The sequence below is a fragment of the Stegodyphus dumicola genome, chromosome 3 (genome assembly GCF_044657685.1).
Source record: "Stegodyphus dumicola isolate Sdum_Otavi_A_Nest chromosome 3, ASM4465768v1".
Taxonomy (NCBI): Eukaryota; Metazoa; Arthropoda; class Arachnida; order Araneae; family Eresidae; genus Stegodyphus; species Stegodyphus dumicola.
In genome coordinates, this window is record NC_140770.1 from 177,322,765 (window position 1) to 177,341,249 (window position 18,485).

An 18,485-nucleotide genomic window follows, 5' to 3' on the forward strand; every position below is an offset into this window, starting at 1 on the left:
TTCTAGTTCAATTTCACTGTTCGACGAATGCTCAGATCAGCTGGATTACATGGTCGCACTACTCGAAGAAAATTTTTTTGGAAGTGCCAAACACAGAAAGCTTAGGCTTTTCTCCTCAATATCAATGGTAAATAAGCTCGAAGTGTTTTGGAATCATGTTTTATTTGCACATGAAAGCAAATTTAACATTTTTGTTTTCTATGGGCGCATAATTGTATGGAGAAAAAAATGAGGAGCTTAATCACAAGATCTTGGCTGAAATAGTAAAGCATGCTGGTGGAGATGTTCTAGTGTGAGGGGTGCATATCAGCATCAGGATTGAATAATTTACTATTTATTGATGGCACAATGAATTCTGCTATTCATTTAAAATTTGGATTCTTGAGTCAACTTTATTTTGTATCAAGGTAACGATCCTAAACACAGTGCCCACAACGTTCGCGTTTTGGGTGTGCATGATTGTCCACAGGTTCTGAAAACACCACCTCAGTAACCAGATTTAAACCCAACAGAACACATTTGGAGAGGATTAGAGGTTAGAATACGAAGACATAATATTAAAACAAATACCGAACTAAAAACAATAATGATGAAAGAATGAAGGAACATTGACGCAGATATTACAAAAACCAATGGTTAACTCTATGCCCAGACGTTTGAAAGCTGCCATAAATACTGCAGGATATACTACAAAATACTAACTGGCAGAAATACTACAATAGTTACTTATAGAGTGCAGATTTCTTCAACATGTACGAAGGTTTTTGTGAGGCAACTTTTCTGTTACCTTATTATTATTAATTTTTCAAAAAATTTTAATATGCTCATAAAATAATTTGTGTAATTTTGTTAAGAGAAATTTATAGATATTATTAAAAAATTTCATTCTAAAAGATTAATTTTTATTAATGAATAAAGCAATATTTCACTGAAACTTGTAAGTGTTTCACTGAAACTTGTAAGTGACAAAAGTACACTTGTAAGTGCACTTTTGTCAGCCACTGTATAAAGAAGAATGTCTGTTTGTGTGTTTGGTTGTTCGCGTTATTAATTTCTGATCAATTATGATGAATTTTTGCCACATTTAATAGACTAAAATTGAATATAGGTGAAATATTGGGTGGAACTTGAGCTTTTACGACCATTTGATTCGAAAAATGAAAATCATTAAAAATTGCGCACCACTGTTGCTGATGTAATGAGAGAGTATCAGTTTATTTTTCTATCGAAATTTTTTATATGGGCTCCATATCGCATCAGTCTGAAAAATGTATGAGAGTCGTATTTTTTGCATCATTTTTAGAGAAGGATTACAGCGGTGTCGTTCTCTCTGTTGTTAGATGCATTACTCTCAGTCTAACGTAACTGGCATCTGGTACTTCCGCTAGTTATCAATAAAAACCACACGAAAATAATTATGACATTGGTTGTTATCTGTGATGTTAATATTCTTCATTGCATCTTCCGAAGGCAACTTCTTTAATGCTAATAATTCGTGATCGTAACTTTTTTTAGTAAACAAATTGAAAATTTTTTTAGACAGAGCCCGGTTAACTTGCTGCCGTTAATCGGGAGTTTATAATATTTTATGAAATTATTAGTTCTATTATTAGAAATTATTAGTTTGATGTTTCACATAAGGAGTCTAGGAAAAAAGTACTTAATTGATGAGATAATTAGGTTTGGTTTGTTTAATTATGATAAAGCATTCGAGGTCTAATCTGTAAGGGAAGGCAGTACTTAAGGGAAACTTGCTGATTGTTACACATGGGGGAAATCACGAAACGCCAATGCTGCCAGCTCGTTCGCTGAGATTTGAACCCCGAGCTTAATTAGACACTGACGTATTCTCGCAACAATCTTAGTAAAAATAGCCAAAATTTTAGAATGCACCATAACCTGGAAATCACGTGGGGTAACAGTTCTTCAGACAACCATCAGCACCGTCTTAAACTTCTTCTTAACCATCAAAAAGGTTTTACTGACAAATCGTGAAATCCTTTGTTGTAAACTCAATTTAAAAATATGTGCTTATTGGATTTTGTTACAGTGTGAGAACCTACAATAGGGTTTTAGCAGGAATGTATATTGTATTTTGGCTCAAAACTGCTAACAGAAACAGTTGTTTTGATAGCTAAGATAATCTGAATATGGCAGAGCATACAAAGGCCATTTACCAAAGAGGAGGAATGCCTTCGTGCAGGATTTTCTAATTCTTAGGTTAGACTAATTGATTAAGGCAAACGAATGCAAGGGCTATCTGCCTGTGGGAAGCCATGCCTTCATGGAGGACTTTCTAGGGGAATCTCGCTCATAATCATGTTTCACATGGAGGAGAATCAGCCATGCAGTCAACAAGTACGCGTGGGTTCCAACATGGGTCGACCAGTATTCAGCTGTCTTAATCCTTCGGTCACTGGTATGGCAACAACTGTTTTGAATCAGAGATTGGTATGGAATTTCCACCAGAATAAAAGAATGAAAAGCCTGCTGATTGGTAATTTTATTGACTGAGCATCTTTACTGAAATAACTCATCAGCGGTCAAGTGGTGAAGTCGCTGAACACCGGTAGTTTGACTTGGGTTCGATTACAGAAGAACAGTAATTCTACACGGGCGTTTTCTCGGTTTTGTCCATGCGTAAATTCGATAGGAGCCAGCTTCCCTTAGAAAATCCTCCACGAAAGCATTCCTCCCTCTAGAGCAGGGTCTCCTAAAATGGGGGTCGCGGGACCTGCAGCAGGGGGCGACAGAAATTTGAGGAGTTTTGTTATTTCTCTAACTATTATAATAATTTTACAATTACCAAGTATTTTTACGCAATGTATCTGAAAATAGATAAAGATAAGACAATATAGACAAAGGAAAAAACGAAAACGTTTTGACGCGTTCTTTTTATAATATAAAAGTTCATTTTCCTTGCTTTGTAGGTGACGCTGTCATTTCGTCTGTTACTTATTTAAAATTTTCACACTGTTCTATGTCTTAAAATTAGGAATTAAAGGACCTAAAACTGCAATAGTATATTACAGCACAAGTGAAAAAATTGACAGTTTCACTCACGTGCGTGTCGGATTTGCGCAATACTTATAGGGTCCCATAAAAGTTTTGTAAATATTTTGAGATCTTGGGGGTCGCAAAAAAATCTCAGTAGTGATAAAAAGGAGGTCCCGACTGAGAAAAGTTTAAGAAACCCTGCTCTAGAGAGATGGCTCTTGAGTGCTTTGCCATAATCAAATAAACCAAACCATGCATTTATTGAAATAAATAAAATACCTAATGATATTTTTGCATGTAATTTTTTAATAAGGCATTCTTTTGCTTCTTTATCGCCAACAACGTAATTCGCCAACAACGCGAAAGTATTGGCGTTGATATTTAAGTAACCTTAATTAATATCCTGGGATATACATATAATAATGATCTCTGGTTAATACATCTGTCGAGAAGTAGCTGTTGGCAAATTAAAGCAAGCGTCGAGGAGATTTTTGAACTTCCTATTGGAGAGATTAAAAAAAAAGTGTAGCGAAAATGGTTTTTCGATCCCTCCGCCTCCGGACCCTCACATCATGGAATTCCAAACACATTAACTTTTTTTTCTTCAGACAGCAGCAGTTTGACAAGAGGGGCACTTTAAAGGTTACTTAACGGGAGAAGATTAGAAGTTTCTGCTTCCTTACTGTCAGTATGCGTATCTAAATCTGGTTCAGATATGAAGTTCCAGTTTCGAAATTGATGGATTGTGAAGATTCGATAGTGTTACAGGTCACTCAAGATCATCTTATGGACTTATTTTTTTACACAAACCTTGTTTGTGTGTCTTTCCTCTGCCATATTTCAAGACTTGCTTAACTGATAAATAGCTCGTAACTGAGAAGATTTACTTCCTTGTGGTGCGCAAATACTTCGTTTATATTGGACCATGAGTTCTTCAATTGAATATTCCGATGAACTGCGCATTAATTTCTTCTTGAAGCAGTAAAATTTTGCAAAAACTATGAGGTAACTAATTAAAAAAAATATTTATTTATTTATTTTAAATTTGATCGCAATCTTTTTTACTGTCATGCAATTTAGAATGTATGTTCTGGATATAAGATAAAAGCAATGAAATGACCAAAAGTCTGAAAATCAGAATTATAGTAATTTCAGGTAACTGTCAGAGCTATGGAAAATATTTTATGTTGGTTAAGCTGTTTGAATAATATCTGGGTAGAATTTCGATTTTTTAAGGGAATACATTTTAAGGGAATTTAAGTTTTTAAGGGAATACATACCCTTAATACATCGCGGGGAAAAATTCAGTACTTAAAAATGAAGTATATTTTCATATTTTTAATTCAGAGAAACTTTAAAAGAAAAGAATATATTAATATTATTTAAGTTATATTAGACTAAATATTCTAATGAACTGTACATTAATTCCTTCTTGAAACAGTGAAGTTTTGCAAAATCTATAAGGTAACTAATTAAAACAAATATTTTTTAGCCCAAAGGGGTAATTTATTTCGTTTCGGCATTTTGCCTCGTCTACAATAAAACGGCGTTTGACTTTTCAAATTTTTGCCACCAAATATGAGAACCCTACATTATATTTCAAGAAATTAAATAGTGGAGAAGCTACATGAATGTATGTACGTTTCTCGCATTGTGAAAAAGAACGGTATCTGGGGACATGAAACTTTGAACAGCGTAGTCCTTCACTCGAATGTGGGCATCTGGAAGCCCAAATTTGGAATTAGGAATTTGTTTTAGCATCTATTTCATATTTTGCAAAACTTTATATCGGATATTCTAAAGATATGCATTTTAAAAATATTTTGTGATATTGCTGTTAAATTGAATTGTATGGTTTAAGTGCAAAGAACATCATATTTAATAAATAAATGTAACACACAAAATGTTAAAAATCATAGTATAAAATTTGAAAGCTTTCAGATTTTTTAAAATTTATTTAATTTGTTTGCAAAGAAATTAAGTTTATTAATCTTCTGACATTTATTCATTTATTTATTTTTTAACTTTATGGCAATCTTTTTATTGTCATGCATTTTAGGATTTATGTTCTGAATATTGAATGTCAAGATAAAAACAATATATCAGAATTTTTGAATATCAGAACTCTTGTAATTCCAGATAACTATTATCCTTATGAATAATATTTTATACTGATTAACCTGCTTATGTAAAATCTCGCTAGATGAAGAAAACCATTCCTTTAAAAGATGCCATTGCAAGAAACGTGTTAGAAACAGTGGTGTAAGAAATGGTAGGCAAAGAACGCCGTCGCATAGGTGCCCGAAGGCTAAAAGGGTCCTTGAATGTCTTGCTCAACTACATTCACGTGATTAAACTTAAAAGAAGACGCATTCTTTTATATATACTATGACCAAGGGCAAGGTGCCCTCGTAAAATTTGAATTCAGTGTTACATATACCAAAATGTCGGGTATCATATTTTAACGGAAATATCCCTTTTGACCGTTCCCAAATCCATTTGGACGTGTTTTTTTTTCCGTGACATCTGTACGTACGGACAGAATAAAGGGCCCTTCCTTTCAAGAAAGGATTATGCATTGGTTTAAAATGGATTCCGTGACATCTATGCATTCGCATATACGTACATAGGTATATCTATCTATATCTATCTTAAATGGATTTAAGATCATACAACATTTGATATGCTAAATAGCAGCTATTAGCGCTATTTATCTCTTGCCTAATGTACCCACTTTATATATTATCTCCATTCTTTTTTAAGTTTTAAAGTTCTTATACAAAAACTTTACTGTATTGAAGGTTAGCAGCCTCCTTAATTTTATTCTTCATGATGATTTAACTCCAGTCCCCGTTAAAACATTATTAACATTTTGCTTTCAAATTACTTCAAAACATCTTTCAAAATATAACTTACCAGTAAGGATTCATTCTTTTAAAATAATTCTGCTTTTATTAAACTTAGGAGATAATATAATCAATTAATCAATACTGTTTAGGAAATATATAGATAGATAGATATAGATAGAGATATATATCTCGCATAACTCAATGACGATTTGCCGTAGAGCGTTGAAATTTTGTATATGGGACTGCTATAATATCTAGTTTGTGCACTTCACTTTTTTATTGCAATTGGCAGAACATATATCCACCCCCCTTACCCGGCTTAAAAGCCCATACCCGAGCTTTATTTTTGCAGTCTTTGGTCGTAGTCATAGCTTTCCATTCAGAAGACTCCCAGGACAAAAAATGTTTTGGCAATGTCAAATTAAAAAAAGAAAAATACATAATTTTCGACATATAAACCAAATTTAAACTTTCCTCCGGGTTTATGTTTGGAAAAGTGTTATACTCATAAAAAAATAAATTGCAAGAAGTTTTGACTTGTGTGCAACAAAAACTGACCGGGATATATAGTTCAAAATTTTCAGTTTTTGATGTCATTTTCTTCTTGCCGTTGGTCGGTTAATTAAATTTGAGTCATTCAAGGAATTAAGTTTAGACGAAGCGTAGCAAAAACTGTGTATATTTTAATACAAGAAAGTCATGTGGTTTCCATATCAGATTTTTTAATTATTATCTGATAAAAATCATCATCAAAATTTTGGCTTCTCGCCACTGGTTAGAAATCCATGGTATACACTTACTTGGGTTTTGTACATTACGGATTGTGAAATTAGATTATTTTTCCCTTCAACTTCCGATTTTGTTTTAATTCAATCTAAAATATACGTAGACAGCCTATGTATGCAAATGTGCTACTAATCTTGAAATATGTTGTAAAAATAATTTTTTTTGGCTACAGGAATATTTCCAAAATATATGAATATTTGCTGCAATGGCTATTTTGATACCAGAATTACATTAATAGAAAAATAATTTTTTGGTTTAGTGAATTTAATTTTTTTTCGAAATTTTCAGAATTGACTTTGTAGAGACATTAGGAATTTTTGGAAGCAGGAAAGATGAAAAATGACCAATGCCCTTGCCGGGACTGGAACCACGAACTCTCGAATACGCGCCGAGCGTGCTGACCACTACACCCCGAAAGCATGCTAAGAAGGCGGGAGAAATTCCTTATATACTTTCCCTTTTAAAGGGCGATTGGAAATTAGGGGACCCAGTCGCCAAATCCTGGTGGTAGAGAATATCATCCACCACCTTTTTTAGTTCGGGCGCCACTGTATAGACATTTGGTATTTTTTGAAAGCAGGGAGGATGAAAAATGAGCAATGCTCTTGCCATGATTGGAACCACGGACCTCTCGAATACGCGCCGAGCGTGCTGACCACTACACCACAAAGGCATGCTATGAAGACTAGAGAAATACCTTATAACTTTTTCTATAAAAACTACCATTATTTAACGTTTTCACATTAGTTACACAGTTACACTGGGAGATTTGTGTTCAAATGTCACTTTCGTCAATTTTTTTTGTCTTCAATGCACTGCTATTTTTTTTGAGGGGGGGAGTAGAAATAAAGGAAACAGCTTTATATATCTTCCCATTTTGAAATAATTTGCAAAATATATTTTATTCTTTTAGGTGTCATGCCCAGTAATATTTTGTATCGTTCGCGAGAAACTTATTTTTTATTCTTAGTTTTTTTTTGTTTGTTATGTATAAAGCTCACTTGCTACATGTACATTTTTATATCTCTTTCTTGAAGCAACATCTGTTATATATATTGCGATTCAAGCAGATGAAGCCTACGTGAGGAACTGAAAAATACCAAGTCTTTTTCTGGAAGCTTGGAACTTGTGAAGGAAAGCGAAGAGAGGGAAAAAAAAAAGTTGAATATGAAATTGAACTGAACTGCATTTCAGAGTGAAAAATAATAAACATGCAACTGCTTGCAGCAAGAAAGCTTCATATTCGGAATGTTTTATAAATTTCCATTTTATTTCTGTCGAAATGCCAACGTTATATATTTGAGTTAGCTACATTTCATATAAACTAAAAGTTACTGGAGTTTTAATCTTTTAAGACGAACAGTCATAGGAAAAACAAAAACTTCCAATTAATGACAAATTAGTTTGGAATATTTTACAATCTGGTCTTGTGATCTTATGTAGGTGTTCTAAAGTTTTTCTAAGAAACCACTAAATACTTTGTTTTGCGAAGAGAAAGCCGATTGAGAACAATGATATTTAAAAAACTTGCTCAGTGATTAAATTATGGAACAATATTATTGAAATATCTTTTGCTCGTATTCGAATTTTTATCTTTGATATCATTTGTACAATAGTTTGGATGGAAGACTTTCAACATTTTTAAAAGCAAAGATTTCAGAAGTTGTTTTATATTTTTCCTACATATGAGAACATTATTATTATCATTAATGCGCGCAGCCCTAGTCCACCTAGTCTACATAAGCCGGCCATATGGACTAGAAGGAGGACCGGAACGCAATCTCATGGACCTCCGACCTAAGGTTCTACACCAATCAGAGTTATATGTCCATGCGACGGAAAAGAATCTACCATCCACCGCCAGCGGCATTCACTGAATCAATGATAGTAATATTACAATGCTAAATTGACAATGTCATCTATACAATAATTATTACATAATAATCCGTATGAAAAATAAATATACGATCAATTAAAAATTACATTGTCATGGATAGGATCTATGTTGTGGAGAGTGGAACTTATATATTAACCAGTTTTTAAACCTATGTCTTCTTCAATACGTCATAACTTCATGTTCGTATCAGTTACTAATGATGTGTGTCCGTATTATTTTTGCAGTTATCCACAGAGTAAGCCAGTCACATCAGTTCAGGCAGTTGATAGTTCCATAGCCCAAAGTACATGATGTTGTGTAGGATATTCAATGTTCATATAAACTGAATTCTAAATTAACTTTTTATAAATTCGAAGTACACTTTTGTTAAGTTCATTGTTCAAGTAAATACTACTTGTCCACTTCGATACATCATAACTTCGTGTCCTTAACAGTTTGCACACCTCATTATGTGTGTCCATAGCAATTTGCACACTGTGTCGCAATTATCCACAAGGCAATCACGAAATTGCAGTTGGGAAGTTCATTGTAATATGTACACTATTTTACTGTTATCCACAGAAGCAAATGTTTTGTAAATAATGACTTGGCTCCCAGATTTAATATATAATAATAATAATAATAATAATAATAATAATAAAAAAAAAAAAAAAAAAAAAAAAAAAAAAAAGAAGGAAACTAATTCTTAAATTTTTCAATACAATTCTAAATTGTGCAAAACTACAGATTTGTTAAACAGTTCCAGTCAATAAATATTGACTGGTATTCCAACAATATAATGCACATATTCTAAAATAAAACGTCTAATGGAAAACAGCAACTAATTCCCAATTAAAATAGACATAAAATACATAATTATTCAGCACATATTATATACCAATCATCATACCATAAAAATACATATGTTTCAAATGCTGCAACTAATTTTTTATTACAGTTAGAATATTTACCAATCAAACATACTACAAATGTACATGTTTAAAAAAAACTGCAACTAATTTTTTTCATGGCAGTTAAAATAATAAATTTCTTATTTGTGCTATTTATAATACAATTATAAATAGCACAAATAAACAATTTCAATCTATGCAAATTGACAAGTATTCCTACAACATAAGAACACAATTCAAATATATCTAATCATTCTTGTAAAATGGCTATAATAGTGCCCAATTTCTTCAAATAATTAAAAATATCTACAGAAAAACAGGAACCAATTCCCAATTGTAACAAACATACTAGAAGGAGGACCGGCCGATCCAACCGAAACGAGGTAGCCAGCAGCCCGGCTGCACCCCCCTAAATGATCAAATCAACGAAGTTAAACTAGCCCCAGGGAAACCAGGTCAGGGCCTCCAGTAACAAAAAAATTATGAGAACATATGAGATGAAAAAGATACACACCTATTTGACCATTGGCATTTACACTCATTGTTTTACCAGTAATTATCCAGAAAACAACACTCCACAGAAACTTCCAAAGGGCCCCGCCAAGCGTTGCTTGAAATGCGTTGTATTTGGTGGGCTCATTCCCTTCTGGTGGGTGTAAGTGTTTGGAATGGAAAAAAGTCTGCTAATTTAATTTCGTTGCCATATTAAAGTATCTAAACATTATTAAGAACAAGGCGTAATTAGATGCGTAATGGCACACATGACTGCTTCCTGTAAAAGATGGGCTCAAAGAAAGGATTACTAGTGCTTCCCATTTTATTAATTGAAGGCAGTCCAAGGCTTTGTTGCAGTTCGCTAGCATTTGCGCTTTATTTCACTGACTTTTTATAATCTGTTTTATCTGAAGATATTATTATAGTTTCAACACTTAGAGCATATATTATATATTTTAAACTATATTGCAGACTTCAATCAAAATGGCTGGTTTCTTTCCCTTTATATATCATCTAAAAATACAGGATGTTTATAAAGTCCTGGACTCATTTTGATGTTTAATAACTCATAAAGTAATGAAGATAGAAACAAACTTATGGCATTTATTGATGTAATAACTTATATATCTTCCTTTTCAGGTTTGAATATCTTTACTTTTGTAAATATCGTCTGCGCGTGGTTAATTTCAGATAATTTCATTTTCCAGTCTAAATACCTATACTTTTCTAAATTTCGTCTGCTTATTAATTGCATTTTTCTCTCTTTTGTTTTCGGCATCTTTCTGGCATTGTTAATCGCCATAATGTGCGCATATGGGGATCTGAAAACCCCCATGAATACCGTGAGGCACAAAGGGATTCCCCAAAGGTTAATGTGTAGTGTGGACTAATGCACGACCGAGTCATTGGGCCTTTCTTTTTTACAGAAAAGATGGTCTCGTCAGTCGTATACTTAGACATGTTGGAAAACTTCGTATTTCCACAACTAGAAGAATTTCATCCACATGTCTTTTTGCAACAAGATGGTGCACCACCTTCATTGGGGTACCATCGTTCGTAGTTCTTTGAATGACCATTTTACAGGAAGATGGATTGGGCGAGGAGGTCCAATTCCTTGGTTACCTAGGTCAATTGATATAACGCCACTGGACTTTTTCCTTTGGTGATTTGTAAAGGAAAACGTTTACAGGAGAAGAGTGTCTAACATTGATGACCTAAAAGCCAGAATTCAACCGCAATAGCCTCTGTGGATGCCGACATGCTTGCCGGTACCTGGCGTGAAATTGAATATTGACTTGATATTATCCGTGCGACGAAGGGGACACACGGGGAAATTCATTGACAAGGGTCATGAAACTTTTTGAGTCTATCTAACCATTTATGTTATTAATTTTAATCTATCTTTATTATTTTATGAGTTATTAAACATCAAAATGGGTTCGGGACTTTATAAACACCCTGCATTATTTCAGCAAAACAAATCAATTAGATTTATTTACATGAATTTGCATTTGCGCGATTTTAAAGTTGAGTAAATGATGCATAGTTTGGAAGTCCGTTGAATATAATACTCTTGGCATGCTAAAATTAGTATAAACCGCGTTGTTTATTTTTGTGAAAAAAAATGTTTATCACTGACTTATTTTGTCTGAAATGAAGAAAACGTAAAATGAAAAATAATCCCTTTGTACAGAAAAATAACCCTTTTCTACAGCGACGAAACCTTGAAGAATACACCCAAAGAATTAGATGCTAAGTGGAAGATTGAAACAAGAAAGGTTCAAGAATATAAGAATCCACTTTGTAGGAAAATGTGAGATTTCCTTTCTTTATCCAATTTTTTTAATCTCTCAAGCGAGAATATTCTTGTTGTGTGTTGCAGCATTTCAGTTGACGAATTCGATGTTCTGACAAGATAAAGAGTATTGCGACTTGAGATAAAAGTTGTTTCAAGACATTTGTGCAAGCGATTCGATGAAATAAAAGTACAGAATTATTTTTGTAAAAGACCTTTATATCATATTAACTTATAATGAAGTAATTGTAGCAAAGTTACCCCTTCTCCCAGTATTTGGTTTCTCCATTTTGAACGACTCATTTTAAATAAATAATTTTGTAGTTTGTAAATTTGATTTTTAGGGGATAATTCATAATTAGTATGCCTACCATAAATTCGTTCAGATGCTGAATTGAATACAGTTTTTTTCCAACGTAATGATTATTAGGTTTTACATAATTTTTTTATTTAATTTTTTGAAACTTTGACGGTAAACCTTTTCGAAATGTTTACATTATAATTTGAAAGCCCCATATTGCAATTTTTAATATTTTTTCTGTATGTGCATCATTATTTCATAATGCGGGAAATAGCGTATAATTGGTTTTCTGTCTTTTCTGATATTTTTTTAAAAATTGCTTTGATTTTGCAAATAAAATATTTATGCTAATTATATTTAATATGCTAATAATATATACGTTAGGATTAATATTATTTTTTTTCCTATCCGAGAGTTTTTTTAATCTAGATAATTTCCCTACCTTCTTTTATATTACTATTACATAGTTCACACTGTGGGACTGAAAAAAAGTTGCACTGAAAAAAACTGAATGGGAAATTTACTATCTTACGCTACGTTTGACTGGCAAAATATTTCATGAAAAGCGTGACGTATCGTCAAGAAAATTGAATGTGCCGTAATAAAATAATTCTTAATGTCAAAATAATGATATAGAGTTTCATTTAAATTCATTATAGAAGCATTTGAAAGCATCAGCATCATATTTATTACATAGACAGATACATATTGAGAAATCTTGAAGAATCCTTCAATGCTTTTACAAAGCCCATTCTTACGCCTGTAGAACAGTTATACCTGTTATCAGCAAACCGACATCTTCTAGGAGTGTTTTTAAATGTCCTTTTCAATTAAGATAAGAACTTTGGATACGTTATCTGTGTTTCTGTTCCTCAAACCAAGCAGGTCGAAACCCAGATATTGTGGAAAAAAATGGGCAATGTGTACATAGAAGTTAGGCAATGTTTAGTAGTTTTGAAAGATGTTTGGAAAGCTTTGGTATTTTTACTCACCAAACTCAGTTGCGTTTAAATTGTGCTGTTATTTGTATCTTTTTATACTGTCGCGTGCGTACGGCTTCATAATGGATTGAATGCACAGGTTGATGATAGCTTAATAAAATTTATTTTATCAAACAAAATACTGTACAGTTTTTATTTCACAACAAATTCTCGTACTGCTCTCCTCAGTACCATAGAGCACAATCAATAGTTACACTTCAAACAACTAAGACCGTTAAACCCAACACTAAGCAAAGTGCATCTAAAAGCCGAAGCTATTGCGGATATCTCAGTACTCCGAATTCACTGAACTAAAAAACTCTGATGTGTGCACCACATGGTGTAAGAATGTGAGGCTTCATTTTTTACATTAATCGAAGCGCCATGAAGGAAATGGTTGTTTTTGATGAATTTGAATATGTGTATAGCTCATACACAGATAATAAAATGATTAAAATTCACTGTCGTAGTACCTATTCACGGCTCACAATCACCCATTGAGTGTTCAAATTAGTAGTTTGTCGAACCGCCCCTGGCGGCAATGCATGCTAGATTTCGTCGAGGGAAGAAGTGGTAGAGGTTCCTAATGTCATCCTGCGACACATTCTGCCAGGCATTCATCAGTTGTCGCTCCACATATGCGATATTTTGTGGTGCCCGAATCTAGCGGCCTACAATGTCCCAGACATGCTCGATTGGTGAAAGGTCTGGTAACCTTGCTGGCCAAGGAAGAGTATCAACTGCACGGGGACAGTCCAGAGGTATGCGAGCGGTATGTGCCTGGCATTATCTTGTAGGAAAATGGCCCCTTAAATGCTATGAAAGGTAATGCAACTGGCCGCAGGATGGTATCAATATATCGTTGAGCAGTTAAAGATGTACGGAGAATGACTAAAGATGACCTGCTATCATGAGAAGAAGCGCCCCACACCATCACACCTGGAGTTCTGGCTGTATGCCTTTGTAAAAAATCTGATGTGTACACCACATGAGTTCCTTGTATTGGAATATTAAATTATAGCATTTTTTCTTGCATTTCATTTAAACTTATTGGATTGAATTAAATCTACTTCGCCGACAGCGCATAAACCACAATAGAATAAATGCATTCTTTAAAATTCACTCTAGTATTTGTTTACCATAGCGACACTCTGGCGCTAGATTCACTTAACAGTATTAATAATTATATAACAGTTAACTTATATAATAATTATATAACGGAAACTAAGTTAACTGTTATATAATCCAATAATTATATAACAGTTAACGTATGTATTTCGTTCATATCATAACTCATAATGCACAAAATTTATATCATTTAAAGAATAGAATTATTTAATCGTTGCCACATGTTCTATTCAAATACTATAATAAAGCTAGAATGAATGATGTAGAAAAGAAATTAAGCAAACAAAACAAAAAAGAAGCAGTTTTTCACAGACGATTGAGTATTTCTCATTTAATTAATTCAGTTCTCACTTCGCGAGAAGGCAAAAAACTCAAAATATCTATATTAAAAATTACGAAGTAAATCTCAAACACTTATTTCCTCGAAAAAATTCCAGAAAGAATTAAGCATGATTTAATTGGCAATAATAAATGAATGCGTTATCTTTGTTGTTGAGGAGCTAAGTTTCTCTAGATTGGCAACAAATCCACTAGTCTCCTGTTTCAAATGTAAACATCAATGCCGCCATTAAAAACAGGCTTAGCGGCAATTAAACAACTTTAAAATTGCTGATAATTCTAAAAATATTGCACACAGATTTACTAAAGACATAAAATCCTTAACCGGAAGATAAAAACAACATAATTCAATCATTTTTAAAGCAAAAAATGTACAATTTACAAACATATAAGAGTAAAAAAACTGAGATCACTGAGCCGGGTAACAGAGTGGATATATATATATATATATAAATATATTTATATACGTTTGGTGCGGCCGATTGCAACCAATATACGAGGTGCACATCTACTTGTTATAGCAGTCCTATATACAAAATTTCAACGTTCTGAGACTACTCGTTTTTGAGTTATGCGAGATACGTACGTACGCACGCACGTACGTACATACGTTCGTACAGACGCCACGAAAAATTCTCTTCAGAATTAATTTTAAAGCAGTTTTATAATTTTTTTGAAGGAAAAGAGTATTTTATTCTGTCCTTACGTACAGATATCACGCAAAAACACCGTTAAATTGCATTCGATAGCGGTCAAAATGGATATTTTCGTTGAAATATGGTGCCTGAAACTTTTCGCGATTACAATACTTCCTTTTTACTTCGTACAAGGAAGTAAAAAAAGGCTGATTGGGACCGCTGGCCCCGTCCTCTCCAGACAGCAACACGGTGGCCATCTGATTCAAAACTGAAAGAATGAAGCAGGATTCATCGCTGAACACTATAGATGCCAGTCTGATGGCAGCCATGATGATCGGCTGCGACATTACACCAGACGTCTCCGAAGATGCTGTGGGGTCAAAGGCAAACGTCTTAAAGGCCTCTGTGAGCGTAACCCCGCCTCAGACAAGCACCGTGTGATGGTGGACGGTGCCACGGGAGGTATAGACATGGCTGTAGTGCGTTGAACAATCGACGATGATACCGTTGGGGCGGTTCGGGCCTGGCGAACAATCATCCTTTCTTGCCTCGCATTCGTGCTCCTTGGCCTTCCAGAGCCTTCATTTCGACGGCAGTTTCCTTGTAGCAACCATTACTGCCAACATCTTTGCACAGCAGTGTCTGTACGCTGCAGGTGGCGGCCTATTGCTCGGTATGACCAGCCAGCTTCACGCAACCCTAAAATGCGACCACGTTCGAAGTCGTTTAGTTGTCTTTAAGGTCTTCGATATCGTCGTAATGGCATCTTTAGTTGCTTCTTTACGGAATTAAAATGGCAGCAACAAAAAAAGATAAATTTTCCTCATCAGTTACTGGTTTTATATTTTGCGAATTGCACTCTAGAAATGCGCTATGATCGCAATCCCTGTTCATTTGCTTTGAAACTGAGCATTATGCACGTTCGATCAAGATGTTTTTGCATACCAAATTTCGTCATAATCGCAAAAGTCCTTCTTAGTGCTTCGATTTTTTTACAATATGTATATATATATACATGTATAATAAACAATTCAAATCGCAAAATTAAAATTATTAATTATTAAAGTCTCCCAAATGTATGAACTTCGATTTAGATCAAAATAATCCATGAGAAAGTTAATGAGATTTTAAGGTTGCAGAGGAAAAATTAGGATTTACGAAAACCGTAATTACGAAACAGTTAATAACAAATGAAGAATCTTTTGATAATAGAAATTTTCTATCGTACGCTGGCTCATTTTGGTGAAGGAGGAGCATGCAATCAAGTATTACTATTCGCGTTTCTGAGTGCAAAGGTTTAGCCTTATATTTTAGTAAATTAAAACAAACAATGATTTTTATATACGATTCTTATATAATGTTGAATTTGAAATTATACTTTACTATACCTGAAATACAGAAAGGCCCAGCAAAAGCGCCGAATTTAGTTTGCTCCCACAAAAAGTAATTTACTTACCTCAGGCAAATGTTGCGATTTTAGAACGTCGAATTTAATTTAAACAGGCGACATTTTGACATTTCCTTATTGTCAGTTCTTTTTACAGGCTCATTGCAGGTTAGTCAACATGGAGCGTTGCATAAAAGAAGAGTGAGCTTTGGATGCGAAAACTCATTACAAGAATGGCGATTGTTATGCAGAAAGCTTTCGGAAAGCTTCGTGCAATTTTTGGACGCCAAAGTGCACCTAATGAAACAACAGTTCGCATATTGATAAAGAAATTTAAGAATACGAGGTTCAACAGCAGACATTAAATTACTGAATTCTCAATCCAACCGGTCTATTGAAAACATTGTTGCTGTGTGATAGTGTTATTGCAAGTCCCCCAAATCCGAAATTAAAGCAAAACACGAAAAGAACTTAAAACTGAACGAGGCAAGTCAACAGGTAGATATGTAAAAACATTACGAATTTCATTGAGAAAGGGCAGTACTGCACAGCAGGTCGTGGAGGATATAGACAAGACGTTATTTTTCATTCTTAAATCGGAATATTTACCTGTTGCAAGTATGCAAAAGTACTTTCAGTTTTATAAAAGTAAAGTATGGCTACGAATTTTGTACATATGTAAATAATTTTAGTGAAATTATATGTGGAACTGTAGTACTTTTTGTATGATGTAAACAAACAGTTCATTTAACATTGAGTAAATAGCTATCTCGTTAAATTGGTGAGATATCGGTAAGTTCGCAATGGTTTTTGCGACTAATTTTCTCACCAAGTTTGGAGAGAAGTCGCCAAACCTGGCGACCATTTGGCGACATTTTAGTGCTGCTCCTGCATAATTGTAATGTGTATTGTAATTGAATAACTGTAATTAATCTATATATGTAACTATAACCGTATCTGCCCCTCATATACCTTCGAGTAGTTTTGAGAAGTACTGGAGATTTCTCGGCGGCCTGGGGGAAACTATTGTATATTAGACGGGAGAGAGCATCAGCGAAGTGCGTTCTTAGTTAGCTTGAAGTGTAACTACTGATTGGAATGTGTGATACTACGGCTATTTTTTTTTTTTTTTTTGGAAAGTTCCAGAACTGTGAAGTGATTCTTTTGGTAAAATTAATTTTATTGTGCTATCATTGGTTCCGTATGCATTCAATCTGTTACAACCCCGTACTCACGCAACACACATAAGGAACTCGAAAAAGGAATATGTGAGAATATTACGAATTTTACCGAGAAGAGGGCGGTGCGTCAGAGCAAGTCTTGGAGGACATAGGCAAGACATTTTCATTCTTAAATCAGAATATTTGCTTGTTGCAAATGCGTAAAAGTATTTTCCATTTTATAAAAAAAAGTAGTTTATTAGATATGTTTGATCCAGAGCCTTTTTGGTAGGGGGCATCTTATAGGTAATTGTATATTATCTGAAAAAAGGATAATTGTGAATCAAACAAGAAAGAGATAAAAGCGATTTTGGAAATGAGCGAGAAATGAAAATTTATAGCGAAATATTTTTAAATTCTGCATGAAACTGAGCATAGTCAAAATTTGCTGGAAAAGGCACATGGCAACTGATTTCATATTATCATTCTTTTTATTCTGAAGTTAAACATACTTAAGTGTAAGGGTTAAGTCACAAGATTGATGGATGGATCGAAATTTTGATAGCTGGTTTCAATGACACTTATTCATTCAGCTTCTGGTTTTTGATAGTGACTCAAGCTTATCGCTGAAATCGGAGAAGTTGATCGCATGAAGTAGTTTCTAAGAACTGTTTGTTATTCTTACATTTCAGTTAGAAAAAGGCAGCACTAAAAATACATTCGACAATCTCTCTGAAGAACAAATTTATGCTGAAATTTGAGAACATCAATTTAAAAAAACATTATATTTTTGAAAATCAAAAATGTACTTAGCATTAAAATAATATTAAGTGGTAATAATAT

The 18,485-nt window shown here is 33.8% G+C and overlaps 1 protein-coding gene across 2 annotated transcripts in view; it reads left to right on the plus strand.

Moving 5' to 3' along the window:
* The window catches only part of LOC118203426 (cytochrome P450 302a1, mitochondrial-like), a 99,349-nt gene that overhangs the window by 32,525 nt on the left and 48,339 nt on the right, over positions 1–18,485 (plus strand). Inside the window, exon 1 of one of the 2 annotated variants that reach the window (XM_035375703.2) lies at positions 3,848–4,002. The exons of the other annotated variant lie outside the window; for it this stretch is intronic. The gene's annotated coding sequence lies outside the window, so the exon portion shown is untranslated. Of the gene's footprint in view, positions 1–3,847; positions 4,003–18,485 lie in introns of those variants that run through there. 2 annotated transcript variants of the gene reach the window in all.